General features: G+C 40.1%; 1 long non-coding RNA gene across 1 annotated transcript; it reads left to right on the top strand.

The window, feature by feature from the left end:
* The first annotated feature begins 1261 nt into the window (after positions 1-1261).
* LOC120075012 lies at positions 1262-2697 on the top strand. The gene is made up of 2 exons (XR_005481181.1): positions 1262-1689; positions 1781-2697. It is a non-coding gene; the product is annotated as an uncharacterized LOC120075012 (long non-coding RNA).
* The last annotated feature ends 12016 nt before the right edge of the window (positions 2698-14713 follow it).

Below are 14713 nucleotides of genomic sequence, written 5' to 3' on the forward strand. Positions count from 1 at the left end.
TTATGATTGCACAGATGGGATGACTTTAATTCTCTGACTGATGCATCGAATATTTGTCACCGAAAAGCTGAGTGTAATTGTTATCGTTAGCGGCTTGTCAACTTAATTTGGATTCGATCGTCATCAGCTTTCTGTCCCATCGTGATTAATTATGTCTTTCAGCTAGATGCGCCCACCAAGTTACGCCGGCTCTATGCGGCGATCTTTCTTGAGTAGATGTTTGCGAGCAAAAATCACCATAAAGCCTTGCGGTAACGCTGCACTCATCCATTGATTTCTTGTAATCACGCTTTTCGCCTTACATCAACGCATATTCTGCATAAAAATACATAAGTTAACTGTTTCTATATGATGGATGCATGCGACCGAAAATTTTATGAACTTAATGCTTTTTGGACGCAATCTAACATATTTTATCAACGCAAACCTTCGTTTTTTAATAACTTAGCACTGTAATAATGTGCATTTTTGCCCGTTATCACCTGTTGGTGGTGTTTATTTCCTGTTCAGGGGTCGAGTGTATATTGGTTCTTATTCGAGGAGATTGCTGAGGAGATTACTATCCGAGTGTAGATTCATTCGTGTTGGTGAAGGATCATGTAGTGAGTTCAAGAGAACGAGAAAAATAGTTCTTCAAGGGTAAGTTCTCTTGAATCTTAGTATTTCCCTTTTGAAGCATGTTGTAATTTAGAGTTTTGCATAACTATTACTGTTTGATTGTAAATATGTACATTATGTCACAATGGGGTTTGCAACAATCTCGCTTCTGCTCACGGGTCTCTTTGTTAAGAGTTCCTTCAATAAAGACATTGCGTAGCAGGGAGATAGCTTTTGTGAAATTTTTTTAGCAAAATCATCAGTTCAATGAAGTCACCTAGAAGCGAGAGGATGAGATGAGAGCCCAATACCCGGAGCTATTCTAGGGGTAACTTTCGAGGACGAAAGTTCTGTAAGTGAGGAAGAATGTAACACCCGAAATTTTTGTTGCAATGTAATTTCGGTAGTTTATATTAATGGAGGACGTTTGTTGAATTTTGAAAATTTAAATGTAATTTTGGAAATTTATGTCGTCCAAATTTAATTTAAAATGAATGTCAAGAATTAATTTCATTTTTTGAAAGGAGATTAGTTAAATTCTTTTTTAATTGAAAATTTAAGAGAAAAAAAGGGGGTTAGAAGTTGGAAGGAAGAGAATAAAATAAAATAAGATAAGATTGTATAAAATTAAAATAAATATTTTATTGTATTATTTTTTATTTTTATTTTAATTTTATTTCCACCACCCCCCAATCTCCTTGCCTCCCTCGCTGAAGCCCTAGCTCCAGCCGCTGCAAACTTCAACACCTCCCGCTGCCACGAGATTCAACGCTTTCTGCCGCCTCCGAGTCACCGTGCATCGGAGTCCTAGCCACACCACCCATCCTTCGCACGGACTAGAGTCGAGTCGTCCCACGCCAACAGTCCATTGTCCACACCGTTTGCAAGACTCAGTTGCGCGTGTCGTCAGCCTCGCCGACCTTCAACTGAAGCTAGCCTTTGCACGTCGTCCCTCACCTCGGCTTCTTCACGCGTCATTCCAGCCGTGAGCGCCAGCTGTCTGTAGTCATCCACTTAGCCCCTGTCTCGCCTCGCCGACATCTTCTGATCAGTCGTCGGGTCCCGCACAACTTGACGGAATTTGGATCTTGGGTAGGTTTTTTTGTGAGGTTTTCTCAGGAAGTCTTGGATACACATTTAAGTTTGGTTCAGTCATATTGATACTCACTATGTTTCAATTTAGATCGAGGTTTCAAGGTGTCAAGAACTACTATCCAGCAACATAAGGTTCCGGAGTTATGACTTTTGGTATGTTTTGGTTTTCATTCTTCAAAGATTTTGGTTATCAAATGGATATTCGGTCAAATTGTGGATTAAATCTTGATTGTGGAAGATTAATTTGAGATTTCAAGGAGATTTGGAGCCACCGTCCGACAATATCAAAAGGGTTTTTTCACGCTTTGGTAAGTGTATTAAGCCTTAGAACCATTGATTTAAATATAGTGTGTTGGAATTTGGAGGTTCTACCCATTACTATTAAATTTGCATAGTCTGAGGCATTTGTTGGGAGATTGGGAGCAATTTTTTAAACAAGCTATACTTTGGGTAAAGAATATTTGAATTTGTTGGGATTTATTTTGGCAATATTTGGATAATTTTGTTTGAAATTAGGCCACTAATGTGGAAATTGAAATGGGTTAACATTTAGGGATTTGTTCAAGAATCCTACTCAAGATAAAGAGAGGACTTTGAATTGCTAATTTTCTTGGACTTAATTTGAGGTGAGTAATCTTACTACTAAAACTGTCGTAATGCCAGGTAAGGATAATTATGATTTATTGATATTTATGTATGCCTTCATTGACTGAGGTTTGAAAGGACTAGAGCCAGGTATTGATAATTATAATTTATTGAGGATATATTGATGGTTTGACGTTTATGTATGCCTTGCTGGCATGAAGGTTTAAAAGACTAGATGCGCATAGAGATGTTTGAATGCTAGCATCATTTGGGTATATTATTATTCTGGGAGATCCTGCTGAATCTAAGGATGATGAGATGTATATGTATGTTATAGAGGTATGATGACAAAATCTATATGTGTGTTATAAAAACATGATGATGAGATGTATATGTATGTTATAGAACCATGATGATGAGATGTATATGTATGTTATGGGACTAGGATGACGAGATGTATATGTATGTTATAAAACCATGATGATGAGATGCATATGTATGTTATAGAATCATCTTATGATACTGATGTTGGGATCGTGATAATGTCCTCACTGATTAGTTAGATACCCACTAGAGGTTGTGTGTCCTTCAGGATTCACTAGAGGTGATGGTTTCCTTCGGGATCCACCCGAGGTTGTGTTTCCTTTGAGATTTACTAGAGGTGGTGCTTTCCTTCAGGATTCACCAGAGGTTGTGTGTTCTTCAGGATTAACTAGAGTTGGTGGTTTCCTTCGAGATCCACCAGAGGTTGTGTTTCCTTCGAGATCCACCAGAGGTTGTGTTTTCTTCGGGATTCTCTAGAAGTGGTGCTTTCCTTTGAGATTCACCAGAGGTTGTGTTTCCTTCGGGATTCACTAGAGGTAGTGCTTTCCTTCGAGATTCACTAGAGGTTGTGTTTCCTTCGGGATTCACTAGAGGTAGTGNACTAGAGGTAGTGCTTTCCTTCGAGATTCACTAGAGGTTGTGTTTCCTTCGGGATTCACTAGAGGTAGTGCTTTCCTTCGAGATTCACTAGAGGTAGTGCTTTCCTTCGAGATTCACTAGAGGTTGTGTTTTCTTCTGGATTCACTAGAGATGGTGTCTTTGTTCACACGAGGTTTCCAGAGAAATGTGTTTTGTGGAGTTGAACTTGAGTTGGTGTTGATGTTGATTTGATGCGATGTGGTTCGATCTCTAATACTTGATCCTCTGATTCTCTCTTAGTTGGGTGAATGTGCTTGACTTGAAGAAGAAAAGCATCGAACGTTCTTGAAGTAGAAGTCTTGGAAGCTAGCTTGAAGTAGAAGTCTTGGAAAAGTCTTTGTGTCTTCAAGGGTCTTTTGTCTTCTAAGAGGGCTTCAGGAGAAAATGTTGTCCCTTGAAATGAGAAGAGTGTCTCTATTTATAGGGCTCTCTGATGGGCTTCATGGGCTTGGGTCTGGTTAGCCCATGGGTTTGGGTTTGGTTGGTCCATGGGTTTGGTCTTTGGGACCAATTAATTGGATTTAGGCCTGATTTGATATTTGAGTCAAATTCGACCTATTTTTGGGCTTAGTTGGACTTTGACCCAAATAATAATATCAAATTGAGTCCAATTATCTGATTCAATGGTCATGACAAAACCACGTAATGTCATCGAAATTTGTCTTTAACTTTAATTCGATACATATGTCAACTCCTAATTAGGCCAAATTCAATGATTTAGAATTTCATCATTAATTTAGTAAACGACGTGGCAACTTGTGATTGGTCCAAAATTTTATCCTTCAACAAATGCCCCTTTCGAGATTTATGCACGCTTATGGGTGGGTGAATTTCGAAAAAGATGAAGTTGTGATCGGAATTCAAATATATTTTTTCTTGAATTTAACCTCAAATGATGTGTAAGTCAAACTATGAATTCAGTACATAAGTTTAACTCAAATTTGGGATAAAAGGTGGAATATGGCGAAATTTTAACTTGACATTTTATTCATAATTCAATATCAAAGTTAATCATTTGAATTTTGATAAAATTTGGGATATGGCCAAATTTTAATTTGGGATGAATTTGACATCTATCTCTCTCACCACCCGATTTGGCTGGCTTGAATCTAGAATAAAATTTGAATTAGAATCTCCTCAAACTTTATAAAAAGTAATAAAATAATAATAATAATAACAATAATAATAATAATAATAATAATAATAAAAGGAAAATAGTATAACTTGAATTAGATTTTTTTTTCCTTAACCCACTTTATACTATTTAATTCCTTTCCTTTTTCCAAAAATAATTAATTCCTGTCATAACCTTTTTTTCCAAATTGAAAAATTTTTTGAATAAATTCCACGACAATACTTAAATCCTTGCACTTATACTTTAAATTCGAAATTCCAAACATGTCTTTCAACTAAGGACAATTACTGAAAAGGGAAAAGTTTTACATTATTAATAAATAAATAAATAAGTGTGGGATGCTACATACCAGGCAAAACGAGGTACTCAACACGCTTTTGGAGTCATCTAGCAGTTGTCCAGAAGGTATTGACTGGTTGGAGGAGTTCACCTCTAATTTTTATGTGTTGTGTGTTGCACACTTAATGTTATACTTCTCCACCCTCGACGTCCACATAAGCTATGCTAAAAATCGTGTAACACCTCATCGGGATAAGGAGTAGGATCTCGCCAAGGTTGGACAGTGTGAGTTGTTGTTGTGTTGTCCGAATCGATTTCGTCCCCTACTGCCATCTTGATTAATAAATCATCTCCTTCATGATCTTCTGCCTGCAATTATTTTCTTTCTCACTGGAACATAAGATCCACCGAAACGCCCTAGCAGGATTTGTATCGTTGTTTTAGCCATTGATGGGTGGAAGTTACTAAGGAGGAGAGGGAGAAAACGGTAATTTGAAAGAGAAAGAGACTGATAGTTGAGATGGAGAGAGAAGATGGTGGTGGATTACGGTGGAGAAGAAATTGCCCCTTTTTTTTATCTTTTTGTATATATATTTTATTATTTTTTTTTCTTTTTCACGTTTATTTTTTTTCTTTAAACAATATATTTTTTCCCTTCTCTTTTTGCTTTCTTTTTCTTTTCTGTTTTTTTTTCCTCTTTTTCTCTCTTTTTTTTCTTTTCTTTTCTTTTCTTTTTCCCTTCTTTTTTTTCTTTTCACATGTTTCTTTTTATTCCCCCTTTTTTAAGATTTTTTTTCTCTTTTTTTTCTCTCTGTTTTTTCTTTCTTTTTTTTTTTTAATTTTTTTCTACTCACTTGCCTCTTTACTATTTTTTTTTGTAGGTTTACTAATTTGCTCCCCTTGCTTTTTTGTAGAAGTTGAAGCGCAACTCAAGGGAGCACAATCATTTTTTTTATCTCTCTTAAAGAGTGGGTTTCTCCTCTCATAAGCTTTGTTTCGTAAATTTTTTTTTTTATAGAAATGTCTGGTTGTGTAACCGACTCTTTGGGTCATATAAGGATGACCCTGGCATGGTCTGTCTATTGTATCCCTGTTCTTCCTCGTGTTCATGCATCCTGATCGTCATGGGAGGGGCCCTGCAAAGGTTTATAACTCTCCCATTCAATCACCCTAGGGAGGATCTTGGAAAGGTCTGCCTTGTGCGTCGCTCGTGCTTCCTGGTCTTCATGGGAGGGGCCCCGCAAAGGCTTGCAACTCTCCCATTCGATCTTAGAAGGGTCTACTATGGTTCCCCTAGTTCCCTTTTTTTAGCAAATTGTCACGGAGGATAGGGTTTTTTTTTTAATAGTTGAAGCTTATCCCCCTATGACATTTTTTTTTTTTTTTGCAGAACAATGGTTCACTTCGCCGAGCATGTTTTATCTAATGAGAGGCATCTCGTGATTCTTAAAGATCAGAGTCAGCCCATGAAGGAAGGACTTAGCCTTCCTGTGGCAAAATCATTAGCTGGTCCTTTCGCTGATCGCTAGCTAAGTCTAGATGACAACATAATCCTTTCCAAATTGTCGACGGAAGCACCCTTGACCCCAGGAGAGCATGCATGGATCCTGCGATCTTCTATTCATGAGGAGACCCCTAATCCATATTGAGTGCTAACTCTTAGACGTCACATAATTGAGGGTCAGGTCCGCTGGACCGTCAAGATGAAAGTCCCTAGAGAATTCGGCTTCATTGACTGTTACTGGGAGTGGCTTGAGGTTATAGAAGGTCAAAACAAGCGATTCCTTCGTGACATTAGTTTTCTTGGTGCAGTGATGGCCTCCTTGTACACATATGATCGTAATGGTGACATAGTTCGAGCTTTCTATGAAGCCTGGTGCCCTTCAACCAATACTCTTCATACCATGGCAAGCGAAGCATCAATTTCTTTATGGGACCTCTGGTTGCTCGAGGGCCTTCCGGTCAAACGAAGCTTTTATGAGGAAGTGGTTCCTTCCCTCAAAGAGCTAACCGGTCACTGCGACAAAGAGAGGTACTTGCCAAAACGTGTGAACACCCTTTTCAGGCGTATTTTTCGATAGTGTGCTCGCAGAGAGAAAATCACATGACTCCCTCGAAGCATGACTCCTCAATGTCTATTAGCTCCTGGATCTCTTTTTGGTTCCTAGGGCCTCACAAATATGACAAGCCTGTTACACAGAAGCAAAAGAAAGCCTCTCGGTCCTGGTCCATGCAAAATCCTAGCGATACGCATATCACATTTCGAGCTCGATCGAGCAGGGAAAACATGCTATTCGTGGAGCTAGAGGTAGAAGACGAGTTGAAGGAAAAAACCTATCTGGTCGCCTTTCTATCTTGCTGGTTATGTCTTTTTGTATTTCCCCAGAAGGGAGGTTACCTTCGCCCCGGGGTCTTCAGAATGGTTAGTGATGGCTCACGGGATGTTTATAGTCTCGCTTGGCCAACATCTATCATGGCCTAGGGCTGATAGCAAAGGCTTCGAACCCGGTTGGACGTATGGACTTTCACTTCCCCATGCATTATGTCCGTAGTTGGCTGGCCCATTACTTCAATATGCATTACCCTGTTCCTGCAGTTGTTCGAGGTCTCAAGATGGCTTGCTTTTCTTGCAAAGGTGGCTCGATTTACTTCGACGAGTACGAGGTGATAACGGGCAAAAATGCACGTTATCATAGTGCTAAGTTCTTAAACAATAAGGGATTGCATTGATGAAATATGTTAAATTGCGTCCATTAAGCATAAATTCTATAATATTGCGGTCGCATGCGTCAAAGGCATTAGAATAGTTGATCTTTATATTTTTGTGCAGAATATGCGTTAACACAATGCAAAGATTGCGATCATAGGAATTCATTGGTCGAGTGCAACTTCACCGTAAGGCTTTGCGTTGATCGTACTCGCACACATTTACCCGAGAAGGATCGTCGCAACTTGGTCAGCGCAACATGATGGGCGCATCCGAGTGAAAGGATAATTAAGAGCGATGGGACAAAAAGCTGATGATAGTCGGATCCAAATTAAGTTGACAGCTGATAACGGTCACAAAGTACATTCAGCTTTACTGGTGACAATTATCCGGCGCATCAGTCAAGAATTAAAGTTGTCCCATCTGTACAACCAGGAGAGAGAAGCCGCCTTTCACCATGGATGCTCTATAAATACCAAGGGCATCCTTCAGAGAAGGGGTTCACCACGTTCACCACTTTTACAATCTCTTGTCCCAGTTCGCACGTCTTCGTTTTTAGTTCTCTTTCATCTTAAAGCGGACGCGAGGGAGAAAGTTGTGTCGGTAGATCGTTCTGGTAAGCTTGGGAGAGCGTCGGAAGCTCCAAAGACAAAGAAGGGGCCGACGCTTGCAGAAACGGGAATAACTTTAGATCAGAATAGAGATTTTAGTGTAAAAAGCCTCGGTCAGCAAGGAATTGCTACCAGGCTCTCTACCTTAAACTTCCATTGGCATTTTGTACTCAACTCATTTATAAGAATGGAATTTCTTTCTCTATATCTGTTCACTCTTTGTGATTCACGCATGAGTAGCTAAATTAGTTGAATGGGTTGAGAAGCATTTAGCTAGCACAACTATGGAATCTTCATTCTTTGCAATTATCTTGTTTATGTATGCTTCATTCGTCCATTAGAGATACTCGGGAGGGTAACCTAAGGACAGGATCTAGATTTAAGAAGGTCAAGTTAGAATCTAGGTTTGAAAGAACCAGATTAGAACACATAAACGAGAGATAGGCACTTAGGAATGAGCACTATTTGTTATTAACGCATCGCATGCATCTTAGTGATAAGATATGATTGTATGCGGTCACCTTGCTTTCATGCATTTGCATCAATGCATAGGACAAGAGTAGAGACTTAGGGATAAGCTCTATGGACACTTTGCATTCAACACATGCGTCCTAGACTTAGGAGCATCGCATTTACATTGGGAAATGAATTGCTGTGCATGGTTGTAAAATGATCGCATAGTCTGACGCATTCTCGAGTAACGCTAGCTAAAGATCTTCTCAACCCATTCACCGCATACTCATTGCATCTATCATCGCAACTGTCTTTCTCAAATCCATCACATTTATTTATTTCTTTTTCATAAACGCAAACAACAAACCAAATACTTCATTTATTTACCTGGCTACCACAAAGTTTTCATCAAAATTACCAACGCAATCTATTTTCACAAGTCCCTGTGTTCGACTCTGGACTTACCAGGAAACTCAGGGGATTTTACACTTGAATTTCGTTGGGAAAACATGAGTGCACAATGCAATCCATCAATGCATATCATCCGTATTTCCATTCAATAAAATAACGCATCACGAGGCACAGGAATTGATCCATAGCGGAGCCAGTATTCAATGGCACGTAAGCATTCTGAAAAGGAGCAGCCATGAATGCCTAACTGACGGTAGAGACCTATCTTTTCTGAAGTCCAGTTATTTCTCCAACATGCGATTAGGCTACTTATCCTCCCAGTGTGGGAATGTTTGAACTAAGTCATATAGTCTCTTTCGCTTCGGCCGACAATTCGGCTTTCATCAAGATATTCTGAATGATATAAGGGGAATACCTCTCGCCCCTACGTCAAAGAACGTTTTACATTACTGAAGAGTATGCACGAGACGCGAGCCCTTGTCTCAGGTATTCCTGCCGACCTGTAAGTTGGATCTGCACACTCATGTTACCCCATGGTTCAAGGATTGATGGTTAACAAAAAACGGGAACTACTTCGAAGAGAATTGTCATTTGTTAGTGACCAGTGCTATTCCTCCCTCAGCGCCACCAAGACTACCCAAAGGTAGAGGGATCAACCATGGGGGGAAGCCACTTCGCCTGACTGAGAAGGTGGCAGTGATCGCACAAAAAAACGTTTCCAAACCGATTGAGGAGGACAGTAATAGTAGTACCGGCGATCATTATTGGAAGCGACCCTCCAAAAAGTACAGGGCATCGGATGCCGATTTTCTTGAGAGGGTTCAGAATGATCCGGTGGCTTCTAACGCTCTCAACCTACTGGTATGTCGTCCCTTCATATATATATATATATATATAAGTCAGCTCATCTCATCTTTTTTTTACTGTACGGTTTACATTTAGTCTCCCCTTTTTGTAGTCACCCATGAACCTCTCTCTTCAAGGACTTGAAGCATCACGAAGTGAAGAATCTTTGGTGGGCTCTTTTTCCATTAAGGGAGTTGGTACCTCCGAAGCGCTGCCAGTGGATCTCGGCGACATCCCTCATGTCAAGGAGGCGGTGGTCACTAGGAACATCGAGACTTTAGATTTCGTAGCCAAGGAAACTAGTTTCCCCTTGGTGCCTGCGGCAGGAAGGGTTCTCCGACCCGGACAGGCACCGAGGGTCTTGGCAAGTCCAAAGGCGCCGAGGGTCTTGGCAAGTTCAAGTAATAGTGAGCCCGAGGCGAGTAAATAAGGGACCACCCCCGGCCAAGGTTTCCGAGTTCTGTGCTGCCACTATGGTTTCCGACGTTCGATGCCACGCAGCCTCGACCATGTGGGATACTATGCACAAGAAGATCATGCGTACTCCTTTCGAGAAGGTTCTTAGTCTGGAGAAAGAAACGCATGAGATATTCTGAGCCATTTCCGACAATTGTGGTGCCAACCTCCCTCCTCTCAGAAAACTTGTCAATGAGTATTTCCGAAACGTGGAGAATTATAATCAGTTCTAGTTATCTTATTCCTCTCAGTTAACTCAGACAAGTAAGGAGCAACATCTGGAGGAGGCTAAGTCTGATCTAGAGAAGATATTGTACGATGAGAGTAGTACTTTTGCTAAATGAAAGGCGCTACTTGAACGTGACTCTCGGGCCTTACAAGAAGAAGAGAAACTGTTAGCCAGGTTGGAGGCCATCAAGGCCGAACAGGTCGAAATATCGCGACTGATTTCTGAGAGCGAAGGCCTTTTGACTCGGCATAAGCTTGAGGCCTCAGAGATGTGGGGGGCGATAAATGAGATCGAGACCACCCCATCCTTTCTGAAAAAGGACGTCAAACTTTGATTCCTACGTCATGTGGTTTGGAAGCCATGCAGCATGAGTTAGGAACTACCACTGGGTACCTTGACTTGACATTGCTTGTTTTATTGATTAGGCGTACCTCAGTAGACAGTAGCCTAGGAGTTTTTTTTTTTTTTTTTTTTTGAGCTACTGGATTCGATTATTGTAGTGCTGAAATCTATTATATGGAAGTTTTTTTTTTGTCATTTTCTTAGTGATGTTCTCTGGCGCCTTGTAGCCTCCTTTAAATTCTGCTTCTCTTATTTGTTTATTTATCTTTCTTTTTTTTTTTTTTTTTTTGGGACTCAAGTACATGCATAAATATATATTTTTTTTAAATCACGTGACTTGAACTTAAAATTTTTTTAAGTTGCCTACATACAAGTTTATAATGACAGGGATCAAGTCATAACGTAGTTCAAACAAAGGTTTTTTTTTTTTTTTTTACATTTGTTAAGCATAAAACTTCTTGAGAAACTTGTCGTTGATTGGGCCAATTCTTAGCCCATCTTGAGCAACTATCTTTGTTCACTTCGTTTGTGTAGACTTTCTTTGACGATGTAGGACCCATGCCATTTAGGTGTAAACTTATTCCCGTATGTCTTGTCATGATAATTGGTCTTTCTTACGGCGAGCACTAGATCACGATTTGAAAGGACTTGAGGATTTACATGCTTATCAAAGGATTTAAGACATTCGCGCTTGGGTTAACATTCCAACGCTTGTTAAGCTTCCAACCGTTTTTCATCGAGGGCTTTCAACTCTTGGAGCCGGCAGTTTGGCATTGTTCCTCTGTAGTCAGCCCTTCTTGCACCGCCATTCTTAGCGATGGAATTTCTCTTTTCAAAGAAAGGACAGCTTCTACCCTATAAAACGGAGAGTACGGGGTGACTTCCCTGTAGGGGTAACAGTGAGTGGTGCGATAAGCCCATAATGCTTCACTATCTTTTCCTACCAATCTCTCCTTCGACTTGGAACCAATTTTTCTTCAGCAGGTTGCACAATGTCTTGTTAAATGCCCTCGGCCAACCCATTTGTGGTGATATTTATATAGGATTGACTTGTACTACTTGAATTTGAATTTTCAAACAATCTGTCCATCAAACTGTTGGAGAATTGTCTCCCGTTGTCCGTTACTATCCATGGGGAATATCGTACCGATAAATGATATGAGGCGGATAAAATCCACCACGTTTTCTTTCTTAGCTTCCCTTAGAGCAATAGCCTCAGCCCATCTTGAAGAAGTAGTCAGTGGGCTCCGCCGAGGATGTAGGTGGTGGCCCTGCTAATGACTTAGGTGTTTATAGGGCCGACTAGATCAAGCCCCATGCTTCAAAAGGCCACGAGGCTATGGTCGGAATGTAGAGGCTCGAGCGGTTGATGAATGAAATTCGCGTGAATAAGACAAGTTTCACAACTTCTTTGCATAATCCATTGAGTCCTAGATCATTCCTGGCCAATAGTAACCCATTCTCTTTTAGCTAGAATTGTAGCTTTGGTCCAGCTTGATGCGCGCCGCATACGCCTGAGTGTGCTTCCTCCAAAGCCTTCGCTGACTCTTCTTTACTGAGGCATCGAAGGAAAATTCTTTCAAGGGATCGACGGTATAGAACCCCTTTGTAGTAATGAAATGTGTGGCCCTCCTGCAAACCTCGGTTTTACGACGGGGTCATTCGAGAGCCTTCCATGCTCAAGGTAACCTATTATGGGTTGCGGCTAGTCTTCCTCGTTGGTTAGGTAGACTGATATCGCATTCGTTTCCCCATATACAGTCCCAACCAGAGGTATAACCTATCTCGCCAAAGCGATATATTAAGGGCACATTATCCAAGTCCATTAAGGAAGTGGCTAGGTTTTCCAAGGCATCTGCTTTTTTGTTTCTCCGTCCTCAAGACATGTTCCAACATCACGCTTTCGAACTTTTCCATCAACTGGCGATCGTAAGTGAAGTAGGGTTTCAAGTCATCATGCTTCACCTCGTACTGGCATAAGAGTTGATTGATTATCAACTTTGAGTCACCGAAGATCTCTATACAAGCTACTTCAATCTCTAAGGTCATTTGGAGACCAATTATCAAGGCTTGGTATTCAGCAACGTTGTTTGAGCATAACTCGCGTGCGAAGCTATAAGGCAGCATCTGCTTTTCTGGCGAAATGAGGACGATACCTGCCCCCTGATAACTTATAGAAATACAAGTTATTTATACTGTTTTATTTAGATATTGCAGCTAAAAAAAAAAAAGAAAAGTTGCATCGATAATATATAAATTGGCTAAGAAATGCAAAAATTATAAAATGTCGTAAATATACCCACTAACACCATTGCGATGGTAGAATAGAATGTTTCAGTTTTTGTTTTGCAGGAAATTAGTTCATCGCATGCGTTCATGGCTCGAAGACAAGATAAACAACGCATCTACGTCGCATTACGCCCATCAATCAAGAACGAAAAGATGATTAATGCAATGATGGCGCATGCGACAATCGATCAAGAGCTTTAACGATCAATGCAATTTCAACCGCATGCGATAATCAAAAATAACACCGCAAGCGGCGATCGATCGAAGATGTGAAGAACAACGCATTTACGGAGGATTCTGGCAAGTGTACAGCTTTTAGTTGTGCATTTCTGACGGATTGATTATGTAATAGAAGGAATTTTCCATTCCGCCATTTCAGGAACTACCATAACTATACAGTGGGGACCAAAAATTCAAAGAGCTAAGGCCTCGCCTATAAATAGCTTCTTCAAATTCGCTGAAAGATATACAGATACAGATACTAGTACATTCATGTATACATAGAGACGTGCATATACTGATTCTGAGAGAGAGTCTGGTCTGAAGCGATTGTCCAGAGTAGATCCGGGAGAACCACGAGACAAGGCCGAGAAGTGAGTCTCTGAGCAAAGAATTCTTCCAATTTCAGTAGTTGAAGCTCTGTGCGAAGGTCAATTCAACCGGGAAAGCAAGCCTGAGAGGGAAGCTTTCCTCTCCACCATTTCCACACGCTAGCAAGCACAATCTCCGTTCGGGATCTGTGTCAAGACGTTGACACTCTTTCCGTATTTGTTTCTAATCTATATTTCATCATCTGTATTCATCTTCTCTAATCTTTCATTCACAACATGTATCAAACACTTAATTTTAGAATTAAATGTTATGATAGTCACCATTATCATCTCTCTGTCTCTTTCCGTACATCCATAATCCATTTTCTCCATGATGTGCTCTTAATCCCCTAGGTAAATAGCAAGAATTAAGCGAGTTAGTTAATTTTTGCTAAGGAAATAATTAAGTTTAGCTAAAGCATGCTCGATGGCATCTTCACCTGTGAGAGCAGAAGTGAAGATGTTATTCTGCCTATCAAGAGAAGGTTGGAAGAATGCGTTAACTAAAGCAAGAAGTATTTCCAGAGATGGAAACAACCTTGCGTTCATCACATTCATCCCTGTTTCACCATAGAGATATGGGGACGCGGCCGATCACCGAGAGGTGTACGCCAAGAGAAAGCAGAACCTTAGTTGTGTCTTTAACACAATTGAAAAACTTGCGATATTTTTACTATTTACTCTTTCTCTTTCTGCTTCATTCATAAAGACTTGCCATCACATACATTGATTCTTTATACAACTTCACAGTAAGTTCTCGACCTCAGTATCATGTATCATGTAACTTGTATCTTGTATCATCTTAGTTTAGGATTTTACTTATCAACGCAATTTTATTTCATCGCAATTTATATTCCTGTATAAACCACCATTCTTTATTCATTGATAAAAATCGGTCGCATGTATCACATAAGTAACGCATTAACGAAAACAATACACACTACTGATGATGAAAATGATTCAAGTTCATGTTTCCATAAACTTGATGACATAAATTTAATCTCTTTTTCTTTATTTAACTCTAACGCATGGTTTGTGAATGAAATGAATGATGTGTTGTATATGCGCTCAAGTGATTTGCGATAAAGAGAATTTTATGCGATACTACGACTAAGTATATGTGTT

This window comes from Benincasa hispida, chromosome 4, assembly GCF_009727055.1.
Source record: "Benincasa hispida cultivar B227 chromosome 4, ASM972705v1, whole genome shotgun sequence".
NCBI classification, from domain to species: Eukaryota; Viridiplantae; Streptophyta; class Magnoliopsida; order Cucurbitales; family Cucurbitaceae; genus Benincasa; species Benincasa hispida.